Source organism: Pseudophryne corroboree, chromosome 1, assembly GCF_028390025.1.
Source record: "Pseudophryne corroboree isolate aPseCor3 chromosome 1, aPseCor3.hap2, whole genome shotgun sequence".
Lineage (NCBI taxonomy): Eukaryota > Metazoa > Chordata > Amphibia > Anura > Myobatrachidae > Pseudophryne > Pseudophryne corroboree.
In genome coordinates, this window is record NC_086444.1 from 265,609,583 (window position 1) to 265,621,395 (window position 11,813).

Below are 11,813 nucleotides of genomic sequence, written 5' to 3' on the forward strand. Positions count from 1 at the left end.
AGCCCTTGTGGGTGTGGTTACGCCGAACTAAGGTTAGTGTCTCGCCCCCGTAGGGTCATTTAGACCCGATCTGAGCTGGCATGGGGATATTCCCCTCCCTGCCCCATAGTTGGTGCATAGGACTTCAGACTCTTGCCATTAGGGATCCAAGTCTTTGTTTATTTGGAATCGGTATGTTATACCACCGCGCGGGATGCTGAATGTCAGTATACCAACATTGGCATCCCGAGCGTGGTAATGCCGGCAGGGGGGCAAGCTCAACGAAGCCCTTTGCGGGCTCGCCACACTGAAGGCTGATAAAATTATTAAGGAGTTTGAGGAATTTTCTTGTGACTTATATAATGCTGTTCCTGCCCCCACCTCTCCGCACCAAGATTTTAGCTCCTGCCTTGCCAGGTGTCATGTCCCCAAACTTAGCCACTCGATGGTCCATTAACCGGGCTCCGAGATCTCCACTGAGGAAATGGAGGGCATTCTGAAACTGCAGAAAACTGGCAAGGTCCCCGGCCCTGACAGTCTTCCCCTGGCCTATTACAAAAAATGTCACTCCATTTTGCTTCCTCATATCTGCAAATTAACGGTTTCCTTAAAGGTGAACCCCTTTCCTCTCAAAGGTTAGAAACCCATATTATCTTGATCCCTAAACTAGATAAGGACCTTAATCTTTGTTCAAGTCATAGGCCAATCTCTCTCTCTTCAATAATGATATTAAACTGTTTTAAAAAAATTTGGCCAAGAGGAAAAATAGGGTAATTCCCAGGTTAATTCATGCTGACCAGGTGGGCTTCATTCCAGGCTGACAGGTGAGAGACAAAGACTAACAAGGGAAAGAAAGAAGGCTCTTGTGTGGGTGCACTCGTAGTAAGGAAAGGAAAGTTCCTATGCTATAGATAGAATATTAGAAAATGTTAAAACGTAACTTTTATTAGTAAGGATATAATCACATTAACCCACTTAAATGATCCAACAGAATTGAAAAAATATATATAAAATATATATAATGAAATATTAAAATGTTCTGGTCTCTTCGATTGAAGAGTGATTGGAAAGGTTTGTAGACACGAAATTGTCATACCACCATTTCCCCTGACCAGTACAGATAACTGTGTTAATAGGACCGAGGAGTGGTCAGAGCACAAATGTATATATCTCCAACTATGATCACTTGTGTCAAGTGGATATATTACTGTTACAAGGTCGCTAGACTCTAGCACCTGAATCATATAATAAATACCATGATTGTGAAATAATAACCGCATTTAACCTGCACCGAGCATTCACTGACTGACATGGGCAGATATATGAAAGAGATAGTGGTGATACTGCTGTTGGCGTGTTCTTCTCACACTGAAAGGAAGCAATTCCTACTCTACAATATCGGGTATTCGCAGGTAGTCGCCTTTCCTGGTACTAAACCGGCCCAACGCTGTTTAGCTTCCAAGATCGGACGAGATCGGGCGCTGGCAGCGTGGTATGATAGTAGAGGGTAGTGCGATCAGCCCGCCAATGAGAGTGCACCTATATATGAATAATTCAAGAGAAAGGGATAGAAAGAATAATGAAATAAAGGGATAGATAAGAGTAGGTGGATCTGCTTTCCACGTTAGGCACGGTCCAACAGCACCCACTTGTGTGGTTCTGTGCTCCGTGAATCGAGGATGAGAGTCCACGAGACAGATAAGGGATAGAATTAATTCTTGGTTGACATCTCCCCAGAATGGGGATTGTGATACACGTTTGGAAGTGTGTTTATATGGTACAGAACCCGGAAGTGAACAAGCCCTAGCGGGTGAAACGCATCTTCCACACGGGGGTCCGCATATGGAGTGACTGTTCGGCGCCAGCTACCTGCTCCTGACCAAATGCACTGATCTACATCTCTGCCCACCGACTGAAGTATCGTAAGCCAGTGCCGCTCTGTGGACACACAGGCAGCAACCTTCTTCCAGGCATCGCATTTATAGATATATATTCATTATCGACTAGAGTTTCTGCCCTGCTCTCTGTCAAGGGCTACAACTTCAATCCCCAACATTTGTCAATACTTCTTTTTCTTCATGCTATTATTTAATATCTTGCTGTGAGGTATTTGTTCAATACCTTCTGTTATCTGTACCTTAAATTACTGAGAAGTCGTTTCTTCTCTTTTCTTACTCTGCATTAGTAGTTTATGATTTATTGTCTTGGTTTAAACATATGATTAATTAATCTACTGATTTGCTTAAATATTGCTTGAGCATTGTCATTCAGACCCCTTTGTGCACAATATACACATGCCTGTGCTCAGTATTATCAAGGTCTAATCCTTCCTACAATAATATTGCATTTTGGGATAATTAATATCCCTTAAGAGGATCCTAGCCACATTGCAAATTCTCATTGTTGGGGATCATCTCATATAACTGATTTCATCAACAGCAATTTTTTGTACCATATAAACACACTTCCAAACGTGTATCACAATCTCCATTCTGGGGAGATGTCAACCAAGAATTAATTCTATCCCTTATCTGTCTCGTGGACTCTCATCCTCGATTCACGGAGCACAGAACCACACAAGTGGGTGCTGTTGGACCGTGCCTAACGTGGAAAGCAGATCCACCTACTCTTATCTATCCCTTTATTTCATTATTCTTTCTATCCCTTTCTCTTGAATTATTCATATATAGGTGCACTCTCATTGGCGGGCTGATCGCACTACCCTCTACTATCATACCACGCTGCCAGCGCCCGATCTCGTCCGATCTTGGAAGCTAAACAGCGTTGGGCCGGTTTAGTACCAGGAAAGGCGACAACCTGCGAATACCCGGTATTGTAGAGTAGGAATTGCTTCCTTTCAGTGTGAGAAGAACCCGCCAACAGCAGTATCACCACTATCTCTTTCATATATCTGCCCATGTCAGTCAGTGAATGCTCGGTGCAGGTTAAATGCGGTTATTATTTCACAATCATGGTATTTATTATATGATTCAGGTGCTAGAGTCTGGCGACCTTGTAACAGTAATATATCCACTTGACACAAGTGATCATAGTTGGAGATATATACATTTGTGCTCTGACCACTCCTCGGTCCTATTAACACAGTTATCTGTACTGGTCAGGGGAAATGGTGGTATGACAATTTCGTGTCTACAAACCTTTCCAATCACTCTTCAATCGAAGAGACCAGAACATTTTAATATTTCATTATATATATTTTATATATATTTTTTCAATTCTGTTGGATCATTTAAGTGGGTTAATGTGATTATATCCTTACTAATAAAAGTTACGTTTTAACATTTTCTAATATTCTATCTATAGCATAGGAACTTTCCTTTCCTTACTAAGAGTGCGCCCACACAAGAGCCTTCTTTCTCTCCCTTGTTAGTCTATGTACTTCCTGGCTCTGGGCGCACCACCACTGAGGACAACACATAAAAAGGAGAAAATCATAGTTATTTTCTCGCTCCAATTATATATGGGTTACCAATAGTCCGCTTTTGGTTTTTCTCGTATTTACTATCATTTTGTGACCAGTGCCCAATCACCCCTTGCTTTTGTCAAGGTGAGAGACAAAACAAGGTGTGGGATTAATTTGGTTCACACCATCAACTAGCATAAGACACCTTCTATTTTTCTATCCTTAGATGCCAAGACAGCATTTAATAGAATCTTCTGGACTTTTATGTTTGCTACTCTGCATAGTTTTGGCCTGGTAGGAAGCCTTCTTACGGTTATTTGTGCACTGTACTCTAACCCTGCGGCCATGGTGCGAGTGAATGGTAGAGTTTTCTACTGTTTTACGATAAGCAATGGTATTAGACAGGGATGCCGCCTGCCACCTTTAATTTGTGCTCTCACTATTGAGCCCTTAGCACAATTGATCCACTTAGACCCGGATATTAAGGGGATCCCCTTAGGGGAGGTGGACTGTAAGTTGTCTTTATTAGTGGACGATGCCCTTCTTACCCTCTCAGCCCCACTTACCTATATTTCCAACCCTATCTGGTTATAAAATCAATTACTAAAAGTTGGAGGCTCTGCCATTACTCCTGTCCTCTGCTGCTAAATCGTTATTGGCCTGTAATTTCAATTTTACCTGGTGATCAAAAAACTTAAATATTTAAGCATATTTATCACAAGACGCTGTACAAGGAGAACTTCCCAGTATATTTGCCTCCATAACGTCTGCCCTTCGGGCCTGGCGAAAACAAATTATCTTGTGGTTTGGAAGATTGGTGGCTGTTAAGATGAATATACTGCCTAGAAGTTTATATCTTATCCAAACCATCCCTGTTTGCATTCCAGCTGATGCATTATGCGATGTACAGAAATAAATATGCAACTTTATCTGGTTGGATAAGCCTCCTAAATTAAAAACTTCCATTTTAACTAGAAGCCCACTTAATGGTAGCAGAGGTCTCCCTGACCTAAAGAAGTATTACTTTGCTACTCACCTGAGCTGATCCCTCACTTGGTTTGCTCTCCCTGTTAATTTATCTTGGGTGCAAATAGAGTTGGCTGAAGCTAACCTCTCCTTCCTAGTTTTTCTCCTGCGACCTACCGGTTCGGGCCAGGACTACCAGGTTGCTAACACATCTACCTCTTTTACCCGCTCTATCTGACTTTTCTGCTCCCACCATTTTGGTCTCACCACGTACCCTTCTCCACTCACTCCTTTATGGGATAAGCCTGCTGTCTTCCTAGGTTTCTCTACGGCACACTCACACTCGTGTTCCCAGATCCCTACTTGTTCTAGATTTGTTATGGACCTTATTGAGGGTTCCTCCTGGTATACATTAGATGCCATATCCCAGTAATTCCAAATTTCCCATCTCAGACCTTTTTTGAATATTTTCAGTTGCGATCTTTCCTAAATTCCCTGCCTAAACATCTTTCTTTAGGTGCCTGACACCTTTTGAGAGTATTTGTTATTTTCCCCTTCGTAGGGGCATTATTTTAAATTCCATGCTCCGCTCCTTGGGTCCTGACCCTGTAGTGTCACATAAAAGTCGCTGGGAGATGGACTTGGGCCCTCCACCAGGGACAGAGCTTGGCAGACTGTAAGACTAAATATTGCTCAGTCATCTATATTCTCTCTCTTTAAAGAAAACTTGTATAAAACTTATCTGGTACCCTCTAGGCTCTAAAAATCCTCACCCTTGTGTTGGCATGGTTGTGGCTTTACCGGTAGACTTCATCCACATTTGGTGGAAGTGCCCCATGATACCTCCTTATTGTGTTAAAATTAAATCTCTTCTATTCTGCCACTGGTTGTCTTCCCTTGGTCACTGGGGATGGGGTCCTTGTCCACTCACTTGTGCACTCCTTTGATGGAACTGTGGAGATTCCAGCCGGACGGTGGATATTTTATCTGCAAAGAAGTTTGCAAACTTGTTGCATCTTGCCTGGGAGAGGGTTTCATCAGTCTGCAGGCATGCTGGCTTGCAAAGCATCTCCACTGTGCGGAAAAGTTGAGCTGGCCTATTGTTTGCTGCCATGATCTCATTTGACAGGAACAGTGATTTCTTATGGGTGATTGTCGATTGATATTCTTTATTATGCTTTATTAATTTTATTTTGTCATCCACTAGGTTAGTCTTCCTCCATCGTCTTTCCAGTCTACGCCCCCTTTTCTTGAGCTCACTAACACCAGGAAGCTCGATGTTGTGGTTTACGAGGTCTTATATGCACAGGGGCAATGATATCAATTGCAGCCGTAACATCCCTATTATAATAACAGACTAGGGAGCAGGGATCTTCACAGGCACCAAGTATAGCAGAGAGATCCAGATTTGCTGCAAGAGCCTGGGGAGTCATACCCCTCCTTGGACGATACCTGGTCAAGTCCACAGGCAAAGATCTAATTTGAGGGGTTGCAACTGAGAACCAAAGGGAGTGGTGATCTGACTGCATGATTAGGTTTATTTTTAGGTCAGTAACTTCTAAGCCAATCTGAAAGACAAGATCAAGAGTGTGACCAATTTTATGTGTGGCAGAAGGAATGACCTGTGTGAAGCACAGACCATTCATTGTGCACAGGAGGTCTGGGCCAAGGTGTGAGAGCTCATCATCCATCCATGCATTGAAATCCCAGAGGATGAGCCATCTTTAATGTTCCAGAACCGGGCCAGCAACAGTGTCGGCAATTTCTTGTAGAAATATCTTTCCATCTCCAGGGGGCCGGCAAATGAGAAGTACTCTTTAACCTAATCCTGTCGAACTCCAGGCAGCAATGCACTCGAGTGAGCGAGTAATTTCAATAGGGTGGACCCTAAGTTTAAGTTCTTTTTGAAGCCGATAGCCACCCTGCCACCCCTGCGGTCCAGTCTTGGGTTGTGGATGACAGAGTAGTTTGTTGGGACCGCAGCCTCTAATATTGATGCTACATTTTCTACTAGCCAGGTCTCTGTAATACAGGCTAGATCTGCAGATTCAATAAGGTCAGCAATTGTTGCAGTCTTGTTTCTTATAGATCTGGCATTACAATGGACTGACCTGATTGGGCATACCAGAGAGCCTTCAGTTTTCTTTATGTTAAGTGCAGGAGCTCTGTGTATGTGAGTCACAAAGCGAGAATTGACAGTTCTGTTCTTCCAAGCACAGGGCTGTGTTTTGGGGATATACATTCTTATAGTCACTACCCTAACTAAATTTCTCATGATTTATGTCTTACCTCTGCCATCACTCCGGCAGTTCAGTACTTTGGCCCTCATTCCGAGTTGTTCGCTCGGTATTTTTCATCGCATCGCAGTGAAAATCCGCTTAGTACGCATGCGCAATGTTCGCACTGCGACTGCGCCAAGTAACTTTACTATGAAGAAAGTATTTTTACTCACGGCTTTTTCTTCGCTCCGGCGATCGTAATGTGATTGACAGGAAATGGGTGTTACTGGGCGGATACACGGCGTTTCAGGGGCGTGTGGCTGAAAACGCTACCGTTTCCGGAAAAAACGCAGGAGTGGCCGGGGAAACGGTGGGAGTGCCTGGGCGAACGCTGGGTGTGTTTGTGACGTCAACCAGGAACGACAAGCACTGAAATGATCGCACAGGCAGAGTAAGTCTGGAGCTACTCTGAAACTGCTAACTCGTTTGTAATCGCAATATTGCGCGTACGTCGGTCGCAATTTTAAGAAGCTAAGATTCACTCCCAGTAGGCGGCGGCTTAGCGTGTGTAACTCTGCTACATTCGCCTTGCGAGCGAACAACTCGGAATGAGGGCCATAAGCTGCAGTCTCTGTTTCCTGTTGCTGATAACTCCTGATTAGGGGGCTAATTCAGTAAGGATCGTAAAAAGTACAAATTTGCAAAAACTACGACCAATCGCAAAATTGCGAAAGCACGCCCAAAAGGAAAATCTGCATCACTAATTTAATGTTACAAAAAAAAAGTGGACTTGTCAAATTTGCTAATTTTGCTATGAGAGTTAAAAATCCGCATTTTTTGCGAAAAAACTTACACTTAGGGGTATATTTACTAAGCTCCCGATTTTGACCGAGATGCCGTTTTTTCTTCAAAGTGTCATCTCGGTTAATCTCGGTAATTTACTAAACACTAATCACGGCAGTGATGAGGGCATTCGTAATTTTTTGCAAGTTCAGGTAAAAAATTACGAATGAATACACCATCGGTCAAAACGCGGCTGTTTAAGTATGAATCTCGGTCATTTACTAAGAAGTGCAAAGCCAAAAAAGAACAAACACTGCCGTGAAAAATTACAACTCGTAAAAAAGTGCTAAAAAAAAACAGACCTTTTTTTTTTATTCGTGATTGGATAGGCATGCACGGATCCATGAGATCCGTGCATGTATATCAGTGGGAAGGGGTGGGAAAGTGCTTATTTTTTCAAAAAAAATTGCGTGGGGTCCCCCCTCCTAAGCATAACCAGCCTCGGGCTCTTTGAGCCGATCCTGGTTGCAGAAATATGGTGAAAAAAATGACAGGGGTTCCCCCATATTTAAGCAACCAGCATCGGGCTCTGCGCCTGGTCCTGGTCCCAAAAATACGGGGGAAAAAAAGAGTAGGGGTCCCCCGTATTTTTAAAACCAGCACCGGGCTCCACTAGCTGGACAGATAATGCCACAGCCGGGGGTCACTTTTATACAGCGCCCTGCGGCCGTGGCATCAAAAATCCAACTAGTCACCCCTGGCCGGGGTACCCTGGGGGAGTGGGAACCCCTTCAATCAAGGGGTCCCCCCCCCCCAGCCACCCAAGGGCCAGGGGTGAAGCCCGAGGCTGTCCCCCCCCATCCAATGGGCTGCGGATGGGAGGGCTGATAGCCTTTGTTGTAAAATAAAAGATATTGTTTTTAGTAGCAGTACTACAAGTCCCAGCAAGCCTCCCCCGCATGCTGGTACTTGGAGAACCACAAGTACCAGCATGCGGCGGAAAAACGGGCCCGCTGGTACCTGTAGTACTACCACTAAAAAAATACCCAAAAAAACACAAGACACACACACCGTGAAAGTATAATTTTATTACATACATACACACATACATACATACTTACCTTATGTTCTCACGCAGGTCGGTCCTCTTCTCCAGTAGAATCCAAGGGGTACCTGTTGAAGAAATTCTACTCACGAGATCCAGGGGTCCAGGCTCCTCGGCAAATCCAGGGATAATCCACGTACTTGAATAAAACAAAAAAACGGTTGCCCGACCACGAACTGAAAGGTGACCCATGTTTGCACATGGGTCACCTTCCCACGAATGCCAGAAACCCACTTTGCCTTCTGGCTAAGTGGGTTTCTTCAGCCAATCAGGGAGTGCCACGTTGTAGCACCCTCCTGATCGGCTGTGTGCTCTTGTCCTCACTGACAGGCAGCACACGGCAGTGTTACAATGTAGCGCCTATGCGCTACATTGTAACCAATGATGGGAACTTTCTGCCCTGCGGTTGACCTAAAGTGACGTCACCGCTGAGCAGAAAGTTCCCATCATTGGTTACAATGTAGCGCATAGGCGCTACATTGTAACACTGCCGCGTGCTGCCTGTCACTCAGTACAGGAGCACACAGCTGATCAGGAGAGTGCTACAACGTGGCACTCCCTGATTGGCTGAAGAAACCCACTTAGCCAGAAGGCAAAGTGGGTTTCTGGCATTCGTGGGAAGGTGACCCATGTGCAAACATGGGTCACCTTTCAGTTCGTGGTCGGGCAACCGTTTTTTTGTTTTATTCAAGTACGTGGATTATCCCTGGATTTGCCGAGGAGCCTGGACCCCTGGATCTCGTGAGTAGAATTTCTTCAACAGGTACCCCTTGGATTCTACTGGAGAAGAGGACCGACCTGCGTGAGAACATAAGGTAAGTATGTATGTATGTGTGTATGTATGTAATAAAATTATACTTTCACGGTGTGTGTGTCTTGTGTTTTTTTGGGTATTTTTTTAGTGGTAGTACTACAGGTACCAGCGGGCCCGTTTTTCCGCCGCATGCTGGTACTTGTGGTTCTCCAAGTACCAGCATGCGGGGGAGGCTTGCTGGGACTTGTAGTACTGCTACTAAAAACAATATCTTTTATTTTACAACAAAGGCTATCAGCCCTCCCATCCGCAGCCCATTGGATGGGGGGGGACAGCCTCGGGCTTCACCCCTGGCCCTTGGGTGGCTGGGGGGGGGGGACCCCTTGATTGAAGGGGTCCCCACTCCCCCATGGTACCCCGGCCAGGGGTGACTAGTTGGATTTTTGATGCCACGGCCGCAGGGCACTATATAAAAGTGACCCCCGGCTGTGGCATTATCTGTCCAGCTAGTGGAGCCCGGTGCTGGTTTTAAAAATACGGGGGACCCCTACTCTTTTTTCCCCCCGTATTTTTGGGACCAGGACCAGGCGCAGAGCCCGATGCTGGTTGCTTAAATATGGGGGAACCCCTGTCATTTTTTTCCCATATTTCTGCAACCAGGATCGGCTCAAAGAGCCCGAGGCTGGTTATGCTTAGGAGGGGGGACCCCACGCATTTTTTGGGGGGATTTTACATTGTTTAATTAAAAATAAAAAATAAAAAGAACCCCAGCACGGATCACACAGATCCGGCCGAGATTGATTGTAAAAAAAAACGGCAGTGTTTTGCTAATCACTGCCGTAAAATTAGGAAAAAAAAAACGAATGACATCGACATCGGAAGAAAAGAAAAACACGAATACGACAGCTTAGTAAATCCATCGTAATAAATTCAAAAAGTTGCAGTTTTACACTCTCGATGTCATTCGTGATTGAACTTTGACCTATTTTCGGAAATTACGAATGTTAGTAAATATACCCCTTAGTCGCATTTTTTGCGTAAAAATACCTTCACAATTTAACATCAGCCACACATAACATTGAGCCAACCATGCCTACTGACAGGATGCGTCGAACAACAAGACAAGCTACTTCCGTTGGTGAATCCACAAACGCAGGTGGGAAAAGGAAAAAAAAATAGTTTTTTTTTAATGTTGAAAGTTTACATACATGACATATTAATGTTTCTTTCTTATTATTAACATTCCTTATGTTATTGTTTAATGTGAAAATATTTAACAGAACAAAAAAAAGTGGTGCATAATTAAAATATCCACAAAATCACAATTATTGTGGTGATGTTATTGAACATATGTTTCTTTGTCAAGGGTAAAAAAAAAAACCTTACACATGTATGTGGGTATGATTTTTGAAGATAATAATTGTTTGTTGCTTTAAATCATAAAAAACACAGCTTTTCAACAAAAAGCCATTAACCAAAAAAACAAAAACTTGCTTGTAAATGTTATTGTACATGTTTATAGAAAAACAAGTGTGTTCTTGACAAACCTGCATTGTTATTGCTACTTATAGAATTATTAGGTTACTAACATATATTTTAGAGTAATACATGTGTTAAATAGTTTAAAGCTCCCTTATATGTTGTTAAGTTTCAATGCAGCTGAATAAACTGAATTGTGGTCAGCAGTGTGAGCTGCTTCAGCTGGGTGTAATGAAGCAATGATTGCAGTATACTGTACACTGAAGATACTACAACTGAGGTCAGCTTGTGCAGATTTTAAGGTAGAACTATAGTCACTCAGAAACTGCACACCATAAATGTGCGTTCAGTTGCAAAAAATGTGCATGCCCTGCCTATCTAAAATCTGCATATGCCCACAACACGCCCCTGCTCGTAGTTTTTGCAAGTCCAGCCCTTTAGTACACCCCCTACATGCCAAGTTTTAGTAATGTATATGCAGTTTTTACTACGTCTCAGAAGTTGTACTTTTTGTCTCAGATTTTACTTCATGCTTGACTGTTGTGTGCGTATTTTAGCAGTTTTTGCGATTTTTGCAGTTTTGCGTTCCTTGTTGAATTAGCCCCTAAGCCATGCCTCCCAACATGACCCTCTCCAGGAGGGACAGAATGCTCTGCTCCTGGACTTCCCTCTTAATTTATGATTGCCATCACATGTGCTGAAACACCTTTCTTATCCATTAGCCTGTTCAACACAGGTGCCAGCAATCATACATTAAGAGAAAAGTCCAGAAGCAGAGCATTGTGTCCCTCCTGGAGAGGGTCATGTTGGGAGGTATGCCTAAGCCACTTGTGTGAGAATTCCTATGTGATAGTAATTTGGATTCTGTGTTCAGCAGCTGGTCTCTCTGCTCATTTTACTTAGTTCTCAATGAAGTCTATACATGCTGTCTTTCTACAATGCTATTAGTTTTCTGCGTGTAGTCCTTGGTGTGATCCTCCATAGTGCCCCGCTTCCTGATGTTTGGGCCTAAACCAAAGTTCCCTCCAAAACCAGTCATGGAAGTGACCATCTTGGTATTAATCAGCTGACCCTCATCTGTCCAATCCTGTCAAGTCTGATGCT

The 11,813-nt window shown here is 43.6% G+C and overlaps 2 pseudogenes; one reads left to right on the forward strand and one right to left on the reverse strand.

Annotated features, from left to right (window-relative positions):
* Window positions 1–1,366: 1,366 nt before the first annotated feature.
* On the reverse strand, window positions 1,367–1,485 carry LOC134934046 (5S ribosomal RNA; annotated as a pseudogene).
* A 1,217-nt stretch (window positions 1,486–2,702) lies between these two features.
* LOC134933767 (5S ribosomal RNA) lies at window positions 2,703–2,821 on the forward strand (annotated as a pseudogene).
* Window positions 2,822–11,813: the final 8,992 nt, after the last annotated feature.